Source organism: Epinephelus fuscoguttatus, linkage group LG3, assembly GCF_011397635.1.
Source record: "Epinephelus fuscoguttatus linkage group LG3, E.fuscoguttatus.final_Chr_v1".
NCBI lineage: Eukaryota > Metazoa > Chordata > Actinopteri > Perciformes > Serranidae > Epinephelus > Epinephelus fuscoguttatus.
In genome coordinates, this window is record NC_064754.1 from 33,849,947 (window position 1) to 33,868,017 (window position 18,071).

The window sequence follows — 18,071 nt, forward strand, 5'->3', positions numbered from 1 at the left end:
CTTCTTTGAGCTCAGTCAGACTCAGTTTCATGGTGCGACCAGTTTTGAATTGATAAAGCTAAAGTATGAATGGCTCAAACAGCAAACAGTGTGCAGATTTATACACACATATGGAATAAATCCAGTCATTTGTTACAGGTCAGAGGGCTTTCTCTCTCAGAGACGGTGTGTGTTGTTCACACCGTCTGGAGACTCTGTGGTTGCTTTCAGTTTTCTTGGACCAGGTCCAAAATATGTTCTTTCGCTTTCTCCATCCCTGAAATATCAGAATGTTTATAATTAAACGTGTCTGCAAAATGTGCACTGCTAACATCTTTCAAGTGAAAATATACTGTATTTTCAGCTAACAAAATTATAGTTTGTCAGGCTTTTAAAACCCCTTGGATCAGCTTATGCAAAGATTGTGGTCAAATAAATAATCCCAGTCGTCCAGTATGACAGGACACAAACCAAAGATGTGAGTGTTAATCAAAAACTCTGTTAAAAAAGTCCCCACAGGTTTACTTTTTGCTGCAATAAATGAACATTCACTTCTCACACTGGCACCGATCTTAAAAAATCACTAATGTAAAATAGTAGTACATGAACGGAGTTTACAGAAGGCGGGCTGCAAGTGCTGTAACTTTTCTTGCTGAATGTGAGAGGCATAGGTCATTTTGAGAATACATACATTTCTAATTCTTTTCACTTGTGGACTGCCCACTAAAACACTGAGTGGGCTGGAGTATTGAAACCATTTATGTAAGCCCTCTATGCGTGGGCAGACAGAGGAATGGTGCTGCACATGGACCAGTTTTGACAAATGTAATAAAAATATTCCCTCTCAGACTTCCCATTCTTGTCTATTTTTGCTTCAGATTGTTGGAAGAGTGAACCATTGTGTGTGAGTTGATCTACCAAAACACAAGTTGTTTATAGAGCTGAAGACTGTAAACTGAGGTTATCACTGTACTAAAATTGCACAGCACTTCCAGTTGTTCATTTCCTTTTCTTTTCTATGTCGCCAGGAACTGCAAATTTACTGAGGACCATTACGTTCATTTGACTATTGACTTGTTGAATAGTGTGTTTTAATTTGCCGCTACATGCAGGCAATGGAAGTAACTGAAAGGTTACTAAGTGCTCCTTCCTATTATCGGCAGAAAAATAGTATAATAAGAAAGACTGTCTTTAGCAAGAAAGTAATAAGCATAGCCACTTAGTAAGCAATGAGAGATAAGCAACACCTGCCCTCTTTATGCTTGTAAATATCTTCTTTACGTAGCGAGAGTCAAATAATCACAGTAATCACCAACTTCAGCTTATTGATGGGCCCAGAGTGAGATCATTTTTGTTTTCAGCTTGTATAAGGGCTGAGTTGAGGCATCAATCAAAAAGTACTTCAGTATATTTGAATGAAACGCTGGAGCGTCAGCGCTGAGAGCAGAGTTTCCCGTCTGTTTGCTCTCGACTGTTGGCCTTTACGTTGTGGAGGAAATAAGCAGAACAAATGTCACCTTCAAGGAGGGATAACTATTGGCAAATGGAGCGAAATCAATGTGAATATTAGATAGAGGGCAGCTGTAGAACAAAAGACATAATGACATAGAATAATCTCTCCGCTGCTTGAAAAAGTCACGTTGCATGCTAAAATTAGCCACAAATCTTTTAAAATTACCGTGTGCTAATTAAAGGTTTGAATTAGACCACTTGTCACTGCTAATGTGCAAATTTTATCCCTCGCAGTTTGGGGCCTCAGAGCAGGCTGGATCTGTGGACTGATTTACGGTTGCGTTAATATGATTTGATTTTGCAATTAAGAAAATATATTCACAGTTGTAGATCAAACGGGAAACATGAATGCAGGTATTCTATTTCTTAAAGTGATGTCAGGGTTGAACAGGTACAATCTAAGAATACTGATACACAACAGCATGGACACCAGTCACAGCAAAGACACTTTGAGTTGGATAGATTTAACCCTTGATACTGAATTTTCTTCCTCATTGTTTAAGGTCCCATGAACCCCACTGTATAAATGCTAACATTGCAAAATCTACCTTTTTTTCCTTCATATACTATTTTCTTAATACATATGAGTGTATTGATGTCATAAAACTTCCTTTTGCCGCAAACTGAGTTTGCGCATTTAATGAACGTGGTGCTATTTTCACTCTGAGTTAATCACATATTGATGTTTGCTCATGGACTTTCAACGTCCACATACAAAACTCAAGGTACCCTGGGTGTGCTGGTTGTTGATGTTCTGGGACACAGTGTCAAGTTTTGCCTGTTACATGCATTGACTTCTTTCAAAATACACTTATGTTTTCACAGGAAATTTAACATTTCCATGCAGTCTCTTTCATAATTAACACGCTACGTTGGTACCATTAACACCGCAAATTGATGTTTTTTTCCTTCAACAACAAACACACATGGTTGGGTTTAGGAAGAAAGAACAGGGTTTGGCTTTAGAATCTTACAGGATGCAAGTGCCACTCTCTCGGGTGAAAGTCTGTGTTTTTTGGACCCACTGACCACCCCCCCCACCTTCCTCAGTTGGACTTTCGCTGCCTTAACTTTCGTCCTTGTCCTTCTGTGTTACCCTCTGACCCTGCCGGGCACCATTAAACTATAACAGCAACCGGCCGTGTATCATGTTGTCGTTAAACGGCACCTTTTTCATTGGTTTCTGACCTCACAAGTCACCACGACCTAGGAGTGAGAAGGGGTTCGTTTGTTAGACGCAAGAGGGATCAAACTCCCTTTAAATTCCCCTGTGAAAAACTCCAGTAACAGAAATCCTAATTGACTCATTTGGGATTTGGGAGGTGTGATGTTATGTAAAGTTTAATGTCAAATCCAAGGAGTTATCTCTGGGTCTGAAAAGTAAAGCCAGTGTTGAAGTGCCTTAAAGCTGCACTCTTTCTAATGGCCAGCAGGGGCAGCACTCCACTGGCCACAAAAATAGATCTGATTGTATGATATAATGAGTTTGTGGTCTCAGTCTTTAGTCTTCAACACAACATGGTGTTCAGTTTTGTAAATGTTCATTTTGTAATTTACTCTAAATTATGGTCCCATTCAAATAAAAAATATACCAGGGTATGCTGTAGGGCATGGCTAGTTATTAACACAGCCATGTCCTCTGGTTCTCAGTCAGATCCACACCTCCCTCCTCCACAGCTCCACCCTTCAATCCAAATATTCTGTGCATTCCAAACTCCATACTACCATACTATATAGTATGCTAGAAAAAGATTTATGTCCCAGTATATAGTAGATGTAATGCAGTATGCCAAAAATACCAGGATGATCTACTACATCCGGTCCGATTTTGCAGTATGCAAGTCAGCATGCTTTTCTGGCCATTCTGACCCACAATCCTCTGCACAGCGGACGATACCTCACATCAATCGAGCCGCAAACTGATGACAGATGATTGACAGCTGGCAGAAGTCACAATGATGGATGACAGCACATTCAGTTAACTGATGACCAGGCCATAACTATAAAGATAACAATGACAAAAAAATGCAGATGTGACTTCACGTCACAAATATAATAAGTTAGAATCTACAATCTGTGCAGTTGTAGCAGAGCATTTCGGGTTGATCTCCATCTCTTGAGAACTCAGTAAGTGGTGTTTGTGTATCTCCAAGGTAACAGATATAAAAGCAAGAGGGTCAAAGTTCAGGGTTAATGCTATGAGAAAGTAGAATGTCCTGATTGTGTGCATACTGCATGTAACACTACGTACTTTTTAACTCTGTCCCCGCCATTGACGAGATTTTCTGTCATTTACGACCCAACGTTTGGAAACCGGAGGAAGATATTGCAGCTTGTAAACTGCGCAAAAATACTGGCGCCAACAGAATACTTTATGGTTCTATAAGCCATGGAAATGTTGATGGTCTGAGACTTCGACAGTTCCTGTTTTGATCAACATTCTAAATTTGATTTAGACGAAGAAGCAAACAAGTTTGGTGGGATGAAACGGGATCTCCATGACTGTGACAGTGACACATGGACAAGATGACCACAGAGGAGAGGGAGACCACAGAACAAATCATTCTGTGGGTCTTAAAGCATTACAGAATATGATCAAAAATACTGGCGGTTGCTGGCATCTTAAAAATAATACTCTGGCGGGGAGAGTGTTAAGGGCAGCTGCAGTATCTGCTAAAAGTAAAAAGAAAAAGTATGTGATTCAGGACACACCCATGATCACTTCTGGCTCCAAAAAACCAAGATGACGGCAGTCAAAATACCAAACTCGAGGCTTCACGCTGGTAGTCCACAAAAAAATTGGTGACATCACGGTGGCTCTGTTCACTTCTTTTATACAGGCTATGGCCAAACCCAATTACCGATGTAGAGCATATGAAAATTTATTGTATTAAACCAATGATTTACAGCTAAGGTCTCTGAAAACCCAAACAGAAGTAATGTGTCATATTCTGCAGCAGATATCTGAAGCATGTCAGCTTATAATCGTGTTTATATGCATTTGTCACAAACATAGGAAAAGCCATGGTGTATTAAGCATAGCCCTCGGGTTATGTGTTTCACTATATTCCATAAAGGAATATACTATTGTCAGCATTTATTTCAGAAACAGTCTTACGAAACTAGTTAGCACGACAAACAAACAAAAACTACTTTCTAAAATGTCAGTTTGTTCTTAGAAAATAAATAATAAAACAGCATGTCATCAGATGGATTTTTCATAGGTATGATTGCCTGTATCTTTCCCTGTGATGCAGTAACAGCCTATTCCGTGTGCCTTCAGTCCAATGCATGCTGGGATAGACCTCTGCCTGTGACTATAGAGCACATTCATATAGACAATAAAAATGTGTTGTTATACAATTCAAAGGTATTACCTGTCCCCCAGTATGTGTAAAATGAAATCAGTTGGGTAAAATAAAAATAAACAGGCTTTCAGAACAACAGTAGAACACATTCGCAAGAAAGGGAACCTTTCAAAAATACATTAGTACAATAACAACATAAGTTGTTATTGCTCTTTTGTACCCGTTAATGATTATTTCCATACTTCCATCTGAATAAAAAAAAACAATCTAAGGAATACAACTGGCATTTGGATGGTGAGAGCAGGACTGACATTTGTGGTGGTCATGGCGGACATATTTTTCAGCCAGCAACTTCTGCAGGAGCTTCTTTCTCATTTCTGATTTCCTGAAGAGCTGGTTGTTTACAGTCTGACTTACTCACAGCCACCACACTCCTCTCGCTGTCCACTAATTAAATCAGGGGGTGGCTGCAGATAGCTCACAGGTCTTCATCTTTTACTAATCATTTGAATTTTCTTTCTACTTTTCTTTTTCCTTTACACCTGTGCTTTCATCTTAACCTTTGAACAGGTGCTTCTGAGGTTGCTTTTACTATCACAGCACCTTTTCAGTGCTTCCACACTGTAACATGTAATATACACCAGTCAGCCAAAACATTAAAACCACTGACAGGTGATGTGAACAACACTGATCATCTTGTTACAATGCAATGTTCTGTTGCAAAACCTTGGGTTCTTCTGACATATCCTTGTGGATGCCACCAGACTCGCTCCACCCACCTAAACACCAGTGCAGATCAGGTACCCCCCCAGCAGGACAATGCACCATGCCACACCACAAAAACTCAGGAGTGGCCGAGGAACATGACAGAGACCTCAAGGCATCGACCTGGCCTCCAAATTCCCCAAATCCCAATCTGATCAAACATCAGTGGGACGTGCTGTTACCCCACCTCACAACCCACAGGACCCAAAAGATCTGAAGCCAACGCGTTGGTGCCAGACACTATAGGACACCCCCCAGAGGTCTTGTGTCCATGCTTCGACAGGTCAGAGCCAAGTCCAGTCTAAGGTGGACCCACCATGGATCGGAGGGTACCTCTGGGGTAGCAGCACGCCCCTCAAATGTTCAATCAGATTGGGATCTGGGGTATTTGGAGGCCAGATCAAAACCTTGAGCTCTTTGTCCCATTCCTCGGGTCATTCCTGAGCAGTTTTTGTCGTATGGCAGGGTGCATTGTCCTGCTGAGGGGGCCACTGCCATCGACATGTACCATTGCCATAAGGGGGTTTACTTGGTCTCCAACAGTGTTCAGGTGGGTGAAGCGCATCATGAATGCCAGGACCCAAGGTTTCCCAATACAACACTGCACTATAACAAGATGATCAATGTTATTCACTTCACCTGCCAGTGGTTTTAATGTTTTGGCTGATTGGTGTCTTTTGGTATGTGTACTGGTCATTTTGCATCCTTTACACGTTTAGTAACCCTTAATTTCTCAGAGCACTGCCATTTACAAACTGCTGTGCAATAAGGTTGTTCTAATAAGTCGGTCAAGCCCTGTGTTACTTCAGGAAAAAAAAAGCTTTGAGGAACTTTTAAATCTCTTTTTCCAATTTCCATACATCTTCTCTAACTTGATATATTACAGTTAATCTTGAATAAATCACAGCTACTTGTGCGCTGTTTCTCAGCAGTGGTGCCACAACCTGCCGTCTGGTCTGATTGGACTCCAGTGTCAGATGTTCCTGTCTGACCTGACCTATGTGCTGGCATCCTGCTGCGCCACTACAAACCTTGAAGAAACTCTTCTGCTGTCTGTCTGTTTGGGGCATGGTGCCACCTCACTGTGGACCAACCTCTCCTCTCATCTACAGTCCACAAACACTTTCTCCAGGCATCCACACCACAGCTACAGTAATTATCATCAGAGTGCTGCTTCAGTTGTTGCTGTTTTGTTGCATCAGTGTCTGTATTTGCCTGTGCACATTTGGGCTTGTATGTGTGTGTATGTGTGTACACCGATCAAAGTGTGTGCATGTGTCCTTGAGTACATGCATGTATTTTTGAATTGTTTGTGTAAGTTGGCATGTGTATGTGATTTTGGAGTTGTAGTCACATTAGATAAGAGAATAAGACAATACTGTTACATCTCTCAATGACTCATCGCTCTTCAACCACTGTTTTCTAACTTGCTGAAATTGAGATTACTTATCTCAGTGTTTTTCTCTCCTTAGCCTTTGTTCAGCAGTTCTTTTCTCAACATACGTGGATGCTATCTATGGCATGGAAGGAAATGTGATAAATACCCTCCAGGTTTCTCTTCCAGTGGAGAAAACAGGATGAAATGATCCCTGGGTGCCTCTGTTTGTAGATTCTTTCTCAACATATGTGGATGCCATATACTGTGGCCAAATATGGAAGAAAATGTAATAAAGTGCCCTTGAGGGTGCTCCTCCAGTGGAGAAAACATGCTGAAATGCCCTCTAGGATGCTTCTCTATTGGAGAGAACTTTGTAAAGTGCCCTTTAGGGTGCTCTTCTCGTGGAGAAAGCATGATGCATCGATCCCTAGATGCTTCTGTTCAGCAGTTCCTTTTTCAACAAATGTGGATTTTGTCTCAGTGGCCCTTAAGGTGGAGAAAACATGATGAAATTATCCTTGGGTGCCTCTATTCGCAGTTTCTTTCCCAACATATATGGACATCTTGTAGTGTGGCCAAATGTGAAAGAAAATGTATATTAAGTGCCCTCTAGGATGTCAGTAGAGAAAATATCTTGAAATGCCCTCTAGGGAGCCCCTCTAGTAGTAAAAATGTGACAAAGTGCCCTTTAGGGTGCTCCTCCATTGGAGAAAACATAATGAAGTACCTTCTAGGGTGCCCTCTTAGTGAGGGAGCCCCTCCAGTAGTAAAAATATGACAAAGTGCCCTTGAGGGTGCCCCTCCACTGGAGAAAACATGATGCAGTGATCCCTACCTGCCTCTGCAGTGATTCCTGGATGCTTCTGTTCAGCATTTGCTTTTTAAACAAATATAAATGCTGTCTCAGTGACCCAGTGTGGCAGAAAATGTGATAATGTGCACACTATAGTCCCCTTCCAGTGGAGAAAACACACTGAAATGCCCTCTAGGGTGGCCCTCCATTGGAGAAAATGTTATTAAGTGCCATTTAGGGTGGGTTTTTCATGGAGAAAACATGATGCAGTGATCCCTACCTGCCTCTGTTCAGCAGTTTCTTTCTCAATATACTTAAATGTCATCTACAGTGGACCAGTGTGGAAGAAAATGTAATGACGTGCCCTCTCTAGGTGTCCTTCCAGTGGAAAAAACATGATGAAATGCCTGTAGAGTGCCCTTGCAATGGAGAAAACGTGATTCACTGCACTAAGGGATACCCTGAAAATGAAGAAAATGTAATGCAGGGCCCTCTAAGGTGCCCTTTTAGTGGAAAAAATATGATGCAGGCCCCCATGAGCCCTGAACAAACACAGTGAACATAGTGTTAGTCCAGGTAGGACACGATGTCAAGCTCAGCTCACATCCCAGCTACATCAGCTGATCTCAAACAGCTCAATCAACTGATGGAGCAGCTGATTGATGGAAGGGAGTCAGCTGATAGATCACATGATTCCTTTCTATGTAACCAATTGGCGAATCTCATTCAGGGTGCCCTATTAAAAACTGCTCTCATGTAGGCCCACGAAGGGTAGGGAGATTTGCTTGCTCTGCCTCAGGCTTTCCTCCTTTGCACATGGAAGGGCAGAGGGGTGTGCTCTCTATGCCTTAAGGCTTTCTATGCGGGCACGTGGAAGGGCAGTGAGGTGTGCTTTCTTCGCCTTATACTTTCCACATAGGCACATGGAAGAGGTGTTCTGCATAGGCTCAAGGAAAGGCAGAGGGGCCCCAGAACAGAGCCATACCACCAAATATAATACTGCAAATGGAAATAAAGTTTTGTTTGACTTAAGTGTTCCTGACTGAAATGGATTTGTTACAAAGCATGTTGGGCTTTGCAGTAACTCATGGACGCATTGACATGCATTATGTACAACATCAATCCCTGCTGTGAATGAAAACTCATTTATTTTCAATCTCAATCTCTGAAACATATTCGAGGGCATGCAAACACCCTCTACAACTACCTACAATAATCACACCACTGATGAGAAAAGGTACTTCAGGAAACTTATTGCGAGGAGGATAATTCAGCAGAGTATTTCCTTGATTCCACCCCCAACCACACGCCCACTGCTGATGCCATCATCACGATTCCTACCAGATCACGCCTGTGGATAAGCTAGGGTGTGCCGTGGAACATAAATACCACGATTTACAGCAATCACAGCAGCATTACCTAAGAGAGAGAGACAGAGAAGAGGGGAGTCAGAGTCTGTTAAGGGAAGGAAGCAAAGCATATATAAAATGATAAATTTACTGATAATACTGTATAATACTGTGGGGTGACAGCCTGTGAAGTGCAAGATTCCGGAGTACCATCTACCACATATGATATTACCACTTCTATTTGCAGGGGAACTCATTTTGAGGAGAGATTTCAGCTCTGATCTATTTTTCTGATGAAAAACACATAATCACAAACAGTAAGGAAAAAAATCTTTAGAAAGAATCTGCAATTGTGCGTGTGGGCGTGGGTGTGAAATTGAGGGAAGAGATGTAATGTTATCTATTCTGTGAAACTTTCATTATCTTTTTTTGCAAAACATCTGTACGTTGCACTGAAACTTATTAAAACTTTCTACTTCCCGAAAGTTCTTCCAACATATTCTCCACTTACGAATGTAATGTTACGATGGAATGTACAGTATGGCGAGATAAGAACATGGCTGGTTTGTCTTTGTTCCTGAAACGTTCATGAAACAAAAATATTGAATAAATTCATGTCAAAGCATAATTTCATTAAGAAGTGCTTGAAAATGATTAATTCAAATATTTACTGTTTATTCTACTTTTTTAAATAAAAAAAATCCCATGAAAAGACAAAAAGCAGCAATGTGTTTGTCAGTCTCTCAAAACATTTCAACTTCTAAACCCTGTTTGTGTTACTCAGTCCCAAGCCCTTTTGCTCTTTTTCAAGTAAGATTAAAAAGTAAATCCTCAAAGGTCTTAAATTCTCATGCAGCATTGCTACTAGGATAATAATGCTGGTCAACCTGTCCACACCTTTTGTCCAAACTTAAATATCTCCACAACTGTAAAATAGATTGCCATCAAATGTTTGCGCAGCTATATGTGGTCACCAGAGGATAAATCCTGTATGGATTACCATGAAATGTCCGGCTCCTCTCAGGATAAATTTTAAGAAGTTTAGTAATTCCAAAACTTGTCATCCTGTGCCATCGTCAAAGTCAATATTTAGGTTATGACTAAATACCTTAAAAACTAATAACATTTCTATCAGTCTCAGCTGTACTTTGTGTTTAGTGCTAATTAGCACATGTTAGCATGTTGACTAGCATTAAGATCAATATTGACTAAAACTGTTAAAAGACCTTTTTTTGTACAATTTTATTTCTATTTTCCAAATACATCGACCCATCATATATCATGTATCTTATTTACTGAAAAGGCACAAAGACCATGCCTTGCAGCATTATTCTTTTTGGATATTAGATTTATCGGCTTATCCTTCACCCTAGAAGTTCAGGTAAACCATTGAATGTCTGGGATTTTATATGCTGTAATGTAATGTAGGTTGTAATAAATCTCCCAACACAGTTTCACATTAGTTCATTCTTCTCTACAGCTAGTGCCCTTAATAATGATGGATTTCTTTGTAATTTGTAATGTATCATGAAATATACAAAATGATGAAATAAAATTAAGTGCCACATCCAATACCCTGACGCCCTTTGGTCCATGTCAAATCAGTTCTTCTGAACTTCACAACAGTCTCAGAAAGTATGGGTCAATGAATTTGTAATTCCACTGGCTCAGTAATTTAGGAACTGCAGTTTTTTATCAAACATTTCTTAAACAAGAGTTAATAGCGCATTGGTTGGGGACTCTTTTCAATGGCGGTTTAACATGTGCTTCTGTGTTTATTGCAGAAGGATGTTGTATGTGAGACTGACTCAAAAAAAATAATAAAAATACAGTGCCCATGTTCATGGTAATGAAAAAACACACTGTGCCTCACTGATGTGTTTTTGAACAACAGAGCTCTCCGGCACAGAGGATTAAGACCAGGCTGTTTGTGGGGTTTGTTGATTAAAAAAAAAAAAAAAAAAAAAAAATAGAGCAACACGAATAAAATAAACAGTACAACTAGCTTTATCTTTTGATTTAGTTTAGTTTAGATAACGTTAATGTTATTTTTCCATACATTTTGAATAGTAAAGTATATACAATGAACGTACATTTCACATACAGAATCACAAAAAAATACATAGACAGTCTAGGAGTTCAGTTTAAGCAAAGATGACTGTAATGAAAAAGGCTGACTGGCTGAAGTCTATTGGAAATAATTCAATTACTTGTGGTAGCCTTAAGGCACACAGTTTTTCTGTTGCATGAATACCTGCAGGAGTTTTCATTCTGAAATTGACAATTTGTAATATTATGGCAATTTTCCACCCAAATTAGCGTGTATGCATTTTTTTTTAAAACAGTTTTTTAACACAGGAAAACCCATTAAAAATAGGGGATAGACTTACTTCCAATTAAAAGCGACCAGCGCTGTGTACATGGCTCTGCAGCGAACAAGTATGCCTGTGTGTGTGTGTGTGTGTGTGTGTGTGTGTGTGTGTGTGTGTTTTTCTTTTCCCTTTTTCCTGTGTGTCTCATTCAACGTCAAGGACGGACCTGAAAACGGGTTATTAAACAGAAGGAAGCAGCATGGAGGCTACAGGTAAAATTTTTACGTCTGTTACTTATTCAATGTATTTTTCAAACTCTGTGCCGACTAATTTAGGACGCTGTTCCAGTGCTGCTTGGATAGAGATTGGCGGTAATTTGTGGCGGGGTGTCATTACATCACGACAACAAAGGGGCTAACATTAGCACCGTCAGAGCACTGCCAGTCAGAGCTGAAGCTGATAAATACCTGTGACTACTGCAGAGTCATTATACCTGAGAGTGACTGCAGATTGTAACCTTTTCAATTACATATAAAAGCCAGATGTTAGCGGGTGTTAATGGGATTTAAATTCAGTGGGAAAGGGGCTTTAGTGTACATTTCATGGGACACTTATGGTTGGAAGATACAAAAATGTACAGAACATACAGAGTGTGCAATTCCTTGGCCGCACTGTCTCAAACCAGCTCTACTCTTCACCTCTTCACCAAACAACATCCTGAACCCATGGAGAGGCAGCAGTCAGCTTCCTCAGCAAGTCTGAAAGTTTCCTCTCGCAGAGATCTGAAGAGCTGTTGTCAATCGAGGGCTTCCACCTTATAACACCACAACACTGTCTCCATGGCAACAAGTACCCTCAGACCTATATGAAGTGCACTATATCATGTAACAGCATATGGGAGTAAGTGTGCCTGTATAATCTTTAAGCGATGTGGAGACACAGGGAGAAAGTTAGAGGATAAACAAGGTAGTTACACAAGCTGCGCGACCAAAACACCATTTGCATTTTCTTCTCATGTTTGCTAAATATAACTTTTACAGCTTTTAATTACGTTGTGTTTAAACAGGACTTCTTTACAAGTTTTTTTTTCTTTCTCTTTTTTAACATAGCTAATTTTTCTCAGCGTTCTCAGCCTTGCAGAGGGTTAATCAAGATTTTCTCTCTGGTGTTTAAGCTTTAATTGCACTTTGTAACACACACACACACACACACACACACACACACACACACACACACACACACACAAATACAAGCACAGGCACCTACACATTCAGTATATTCACACACACACTGCACCATGCAGACTGTAATTACATGCTGTTAGAGTGACGGCCTTACGACCTGTCAGGGTGTCGTTTGTTGCAATTGCTCAAGTATCGCCCAGAGATACAGTTCACACACACACAGTCACAGTGCTACACAGCTGGGAAGGAAAATTTTGTTTCCAACTGATGGCTCTTGAAAGACCTGAATCATTTCCTGTGAAGTGTACTTGTCGTACAGCAACATGTAATACACAGTAATTGTTGCTCTTTCCTCCTCTTCCTAACTCACTCAGTGATCCCTTCCCGGTGCACTATCACTGTCTCTTAATCCTTCTCTCCACTTCCCCCTTCCCCTCCTCTAAACATGCAGAAGAAGACAACAATCACGACTCATCAAATCACCATCAGCTCCTAATTAACGCTATAATTGTGGCTAATTAATAAATTGATTAAAATGCCTGGGAAGAGACCAAACAGGCCCCACCCTTTGTCTCCCAGGGGGCTGACAGCGGTGAAGCCACCTCCCCCGCCCCCAACACAAACAAACGCCTCTCTCCATGACTTCAAAGGGGAGGAATTAGATAAGTCAGTGGCCGTCCTGTGAGGGAGCAGCGAGCTAATTTTCCCTCACAAACAAACTGTCAAAACACACGTTTCATACGACGACCGGAGGGTTCCGAGATCATCATCAACGTTACGACTTTAAAGAGAAGTGCTTTTCTAGCCGCACAGTGGCTGGGTGCTGAGAAAAGAGCCCTTCAAAGGGTAGCCTTCAAAGGGGGTTTTAATTATTACACGGAGACTCTCAGTCTCTGTTGTCATCTTTCTCCTTCCCTCGCTCTTTCTCTCTCTATATATACTTTCCTGTCTCTCCCTCAGCAACAACCTGCCAGATTTAGATGAAATCAGGTGAAAAAGCAATAACCCTCAAAATTAGTTTTTAATTATATCAACACTCAGTATCTCTTGTCACTCGCCACCACCTCTTTCTCCCACACTCTCCAGATTCACTAACAAGATGGGACAAGTATAGTGACACTTAAATATATCAAGAGACACGTACAAGTTTCAGTTTCTCGTTTGCTGGCTCTCAGCCCAAACTAGCTACATGCAAATACTGCAGGATGATTAATGTCTATACTTATTAATTTACTCAAACAGTATATTGACAGTACACATTTACTATCATTAACTTGTCAAGCTTGTCATAAATGTGTTTAGTTTATCTGCAGAGATGGTACAAATAAGAACCTCTGCTTGAAGAACTGATTTGAACATTTTTTAACACTGACTGAAATAAATTTTTCAACACATTTCCAGTATCTCCATATACATATTTCTTACTCTTCTGCAACTATTTATAAAGAACACTAAACAATGTCTCCACTCTGCCTCTCTCGTATCTTCCTTGGCTCTTCTCCTTGTCTGCTCCACTTTTAGAAAGCATCTCTGAACTCTCCGAGACCCTGCCCTCCCTCCTTCCCAGCTCCTTCCTCCGGTTTCCCTGGAGATGCTTCCTTAACAACCCCCCGAGGCCCTGGTAACTGAGACAGCTGCGTTTGCAGAGACAGTGCAGGGACAGTTGCCGTGCACCTACAGCGAGATGCTGAGCAAAAATAGTTACTATGCCAAACAAGTCAAATCTGGTTGAGGCCTTACACCCACACACTCTCTTGCTTTCTCTCTCACTCATACACACACACACACACACACACACACGCACACACACACACACGCACAAAGAATAAGGTACCACTCATGGTGTGCCCAGTGACCATTGCTTCAAAAAGAAAGTTGTCTCATAGGTTACCGCAGTTACAAGAAGTCCTGGGTAAAACATGGGGCCTCATTTGCATATTTGTAATTTGCACATCACCTGTTGTCATTTGTTTTTGATGTTGATGAGTAGGAAACTATACATGACCTGTTTCTGCTGCCTGTCACACACTCTCTCTCACTCTATCTCTCTAACAGACACACAGAGGGAGGAAACACACATTCACAACACGCTCATCTGCACAGTAGAGTCAAACAGCTCAGCTTCTGTACACACACACACACACACACACACACACACACACACACACACACACTTGTTTTGTTACTTAGGGGGGCATTGTAGTGACTTACATTAATTCTCTGGGGACTTAACAAACCTTAACCTTAACTACAATACCTGTCTCACCTAAATCCTTAAGGCCCAGGCACACCAAAACCGATTTAAGAGAACTAGCGGAGATGAAGTCCCCCTGCTGCATCACCTGACGTCTCTGTGTCTTGGCTAAAAAAGTTGTATATAAACACATCGCAAACACTACAGCCGACAGCCAACCAGCACGTATGGTCTGCACCTGCGAGAGAGGAAATAACTCCACACCAGCAGACGGCGGTAGTCTGTCTTTCTCAATCAAAAAAGAGAAACCAGAAGACCATCTAGACGCTAGTTAGCCAGTTAGCACATTAACAACATAATCCAACTTTTGATGAACAAAGCATATTTCATGCACGACACAGAACAATAACACAAACCATCATGTTTCCGCTAAAGAGCTCAATGGCTAAGGAAAAATAATACTACATGGAACAAGTTTGTTTTGGTCTCATTCTCTCTCAGCTGTAGCTTTTTGTTTACTTTTCTCACTTCCGTTTCTCTTCTTGCGCGCTGAGCTGAGCTGCCAATCAGAGTGCTTTTATTCACTGACAGGCTCCGCTGTCGCTAATGCCGATTAAACACACTGAATCGGCCAAAAAAAGCAAATGGGGAGTGACGAGGGACAACGGTGCGGGACACACTGTCCTGTCTGGGGTGACAGATGCCTGGCCATAAAGGTCCTGACACACCTGTGCAACTGTGTCAGGGACATGGTGATGTCAGCTGATGCAGGAGAGGACTTTTGTCGCTGCCAGTTCTCTGAAGACGGTTCGGTGTGTGTGAGCCTTTACCTAAGCTTTAACTTAAGCCAACCAAGCTAAACCCTTTAATGTAATGGTTTATCCTTAGTGGAGCAGCAGTATTATCTCTGTGCTGTATATTCTGTGTGCTTGGATTCCAGCTCAAAACCTTAAAGATGCAGGTATACTGTATTTTATGTGTGTGTGTGTGTGTGTGTGTGTGTGTGTGTGTGTGTGTGTGTGTAGCAAGCATAGGCGTATTTATGCTGTGTGTGCTACTTAAAAGCTGATTGCATATGCAGCCTACCTTGTTATCTGCTCTCTATTGTGACAATCTCACCATGGTAGCTGTCGCTCAAATAAATTACTAACATTCCATAAAAAAATGTGTTATAAAAAAAAAAAAGACTGCAGTGGAGAAAACCTGACATTTCGTTTTAATCTTGTGGTGATTTGTGTTTGTGTGACTCATGGTAACTCTTTATTGAGTGAGCGTTAACAGCACACAGTGCATTTATGACTGGAACACATCCTCACATTTTAAAGCACGTTGATGAACATAGGATTGGCCAAGCTGCCATCTCTCTGTGTTTGTTTGACAGACAGAAGACATGAATGGTATTCATGGCAAGAAAATGACACATGAAAACAGGAGAAACAACAAGAAACAAATACCAGATACCATCTCAGTTCTACTCTGCATTAACGATCGTCCACCCACACACAAACATACACACAGTTATATACACAGGCCAAGAACAACCAGCTGAAACTAGAGACATAAATTGAATAAAAAAACCTCACACTGTAGATATGATAATCTTGGAACAGGCCAAGAAATACATAAAGATTCACTCAGAAACGTGCAAACCCAGGATGCGCGCACACACACACACACACATACACACACACACACAGGCCTATATACATGCAGACTCATTACAGAGTGAATACTGCCCCATCTTCTGACTTTATATCCTTCTCATTAGTTCAAATATCAGTTCAGTGAACAGAATGGTAATGCAGGATCGAGCAAGGAGGTGAATGTCAGATGAGAGGGAGGTGGAAACGTAAAGGGTGAAGGGGCCTCGAGAGGGAAGAGAATAGGGAGAAAATGGCCCCTGCTGGTGATTTAACACCTGTTAGCAGCCATATCCCTGGACAAGGATGGTTGAGAAAGGGCTTGTTGCATTACAAAACATAGTCTACAAATTGGCTGTCCTCACAAACCCATAGTCAGTGTAGACATGGCAGACACGCGTGCTGTTTAATTATGTTTCCCAGGGCCTCTTATCTCACAAGTGATTCTGTTTGAGGAAATGTCAGGTTCTCCTGGTCAGGCAATGTTTTGATGTTATATTTAATGTCAGTTTCTTACAGTGTATTCTCAATGCCTAATGAATTACTTCATGCATTGTGGACAATTTCAAAATTACACACCAGCAGCAAATGGCCTTGTTTAAATGTGTTTACTATCTATCTATCTATCTATCTATCTATCTATCTATTGCTATACCATCTAATGAAGCTCCAGGATTTCCATTTCTCACAACATAGTTTTGTGACAGAACCTTTACATCAGCTATTTATTTTTGCAAATAGACTACGGGGTCAAGAGATGTGACAGCAAACTGAACAAACGCTGCAGAACATGCAGAGAGACTCTCGTCGTCTTCCTCGCCCCAACCCCATTGAGCTATGAGTGTGTGCATAGTGAGTATGTGTGGGGAAGCGTGAGAATCAGTGACAGTGTACGGGCTGAGAGCAGACAGGTGTTGGTGATCAGAGTGGAGAGGAAATTAACAGTTAAGTTGTCAAGTGGTAAATGCACAGTGCAGGTCCCAGTTTGTCTATGAATAAATGCTGCAGCTCCTCGAGACCCAAGTAAAGTTCCTGTGTCTTGCTTCTCAGCTGCTGGGTGAAGCGAAGCATCAACCCTGGCCCTGGAAGCAAAACAGTGGTGCTCCCAGCAATTTTTCATAGGGGTGGCCACGATGGAGGGTTGGTATCTGCTCACTGAACTTTGTGGACGGATCGCCTATTTGTTTTTGGTGTTGACTCACTGAAACATACATTTGGACACACTGTTTGCCACAGTCTTGCCCACGCAACTAGTTTAGTGCAAGTAGACTACAGCACATACAACTATATTATGTTTTCAACATGGCTACAACTATATAGGATCTAAAAATGTAAAGAAGTTTTCCCTTGGGGTGAAATGTTTACTGCATGGTAAACCCTGTTTCCCAGAAACTGCCTAATTATTGGCATGGAGTCTCATTAAGTTTTCCTAAATTGGTGTATTTCATTCTGAGCGCATCCGTGGCCTCAAATAGAATCTCTGAAGCTGTGGTGAATTTCTTTGAAATACTCTTTGGAAGCCTAAAGCAGGCTACACTGCCTGGCATTTGAATGAGTAATGGGATTTTCTGGTATAATCAGGTTTAGCAGGTATTCTCTCTGGTGTACCCTGGATAACACTGTTAATTTGGGACTGAGATTAGGAGTTTTTACACAC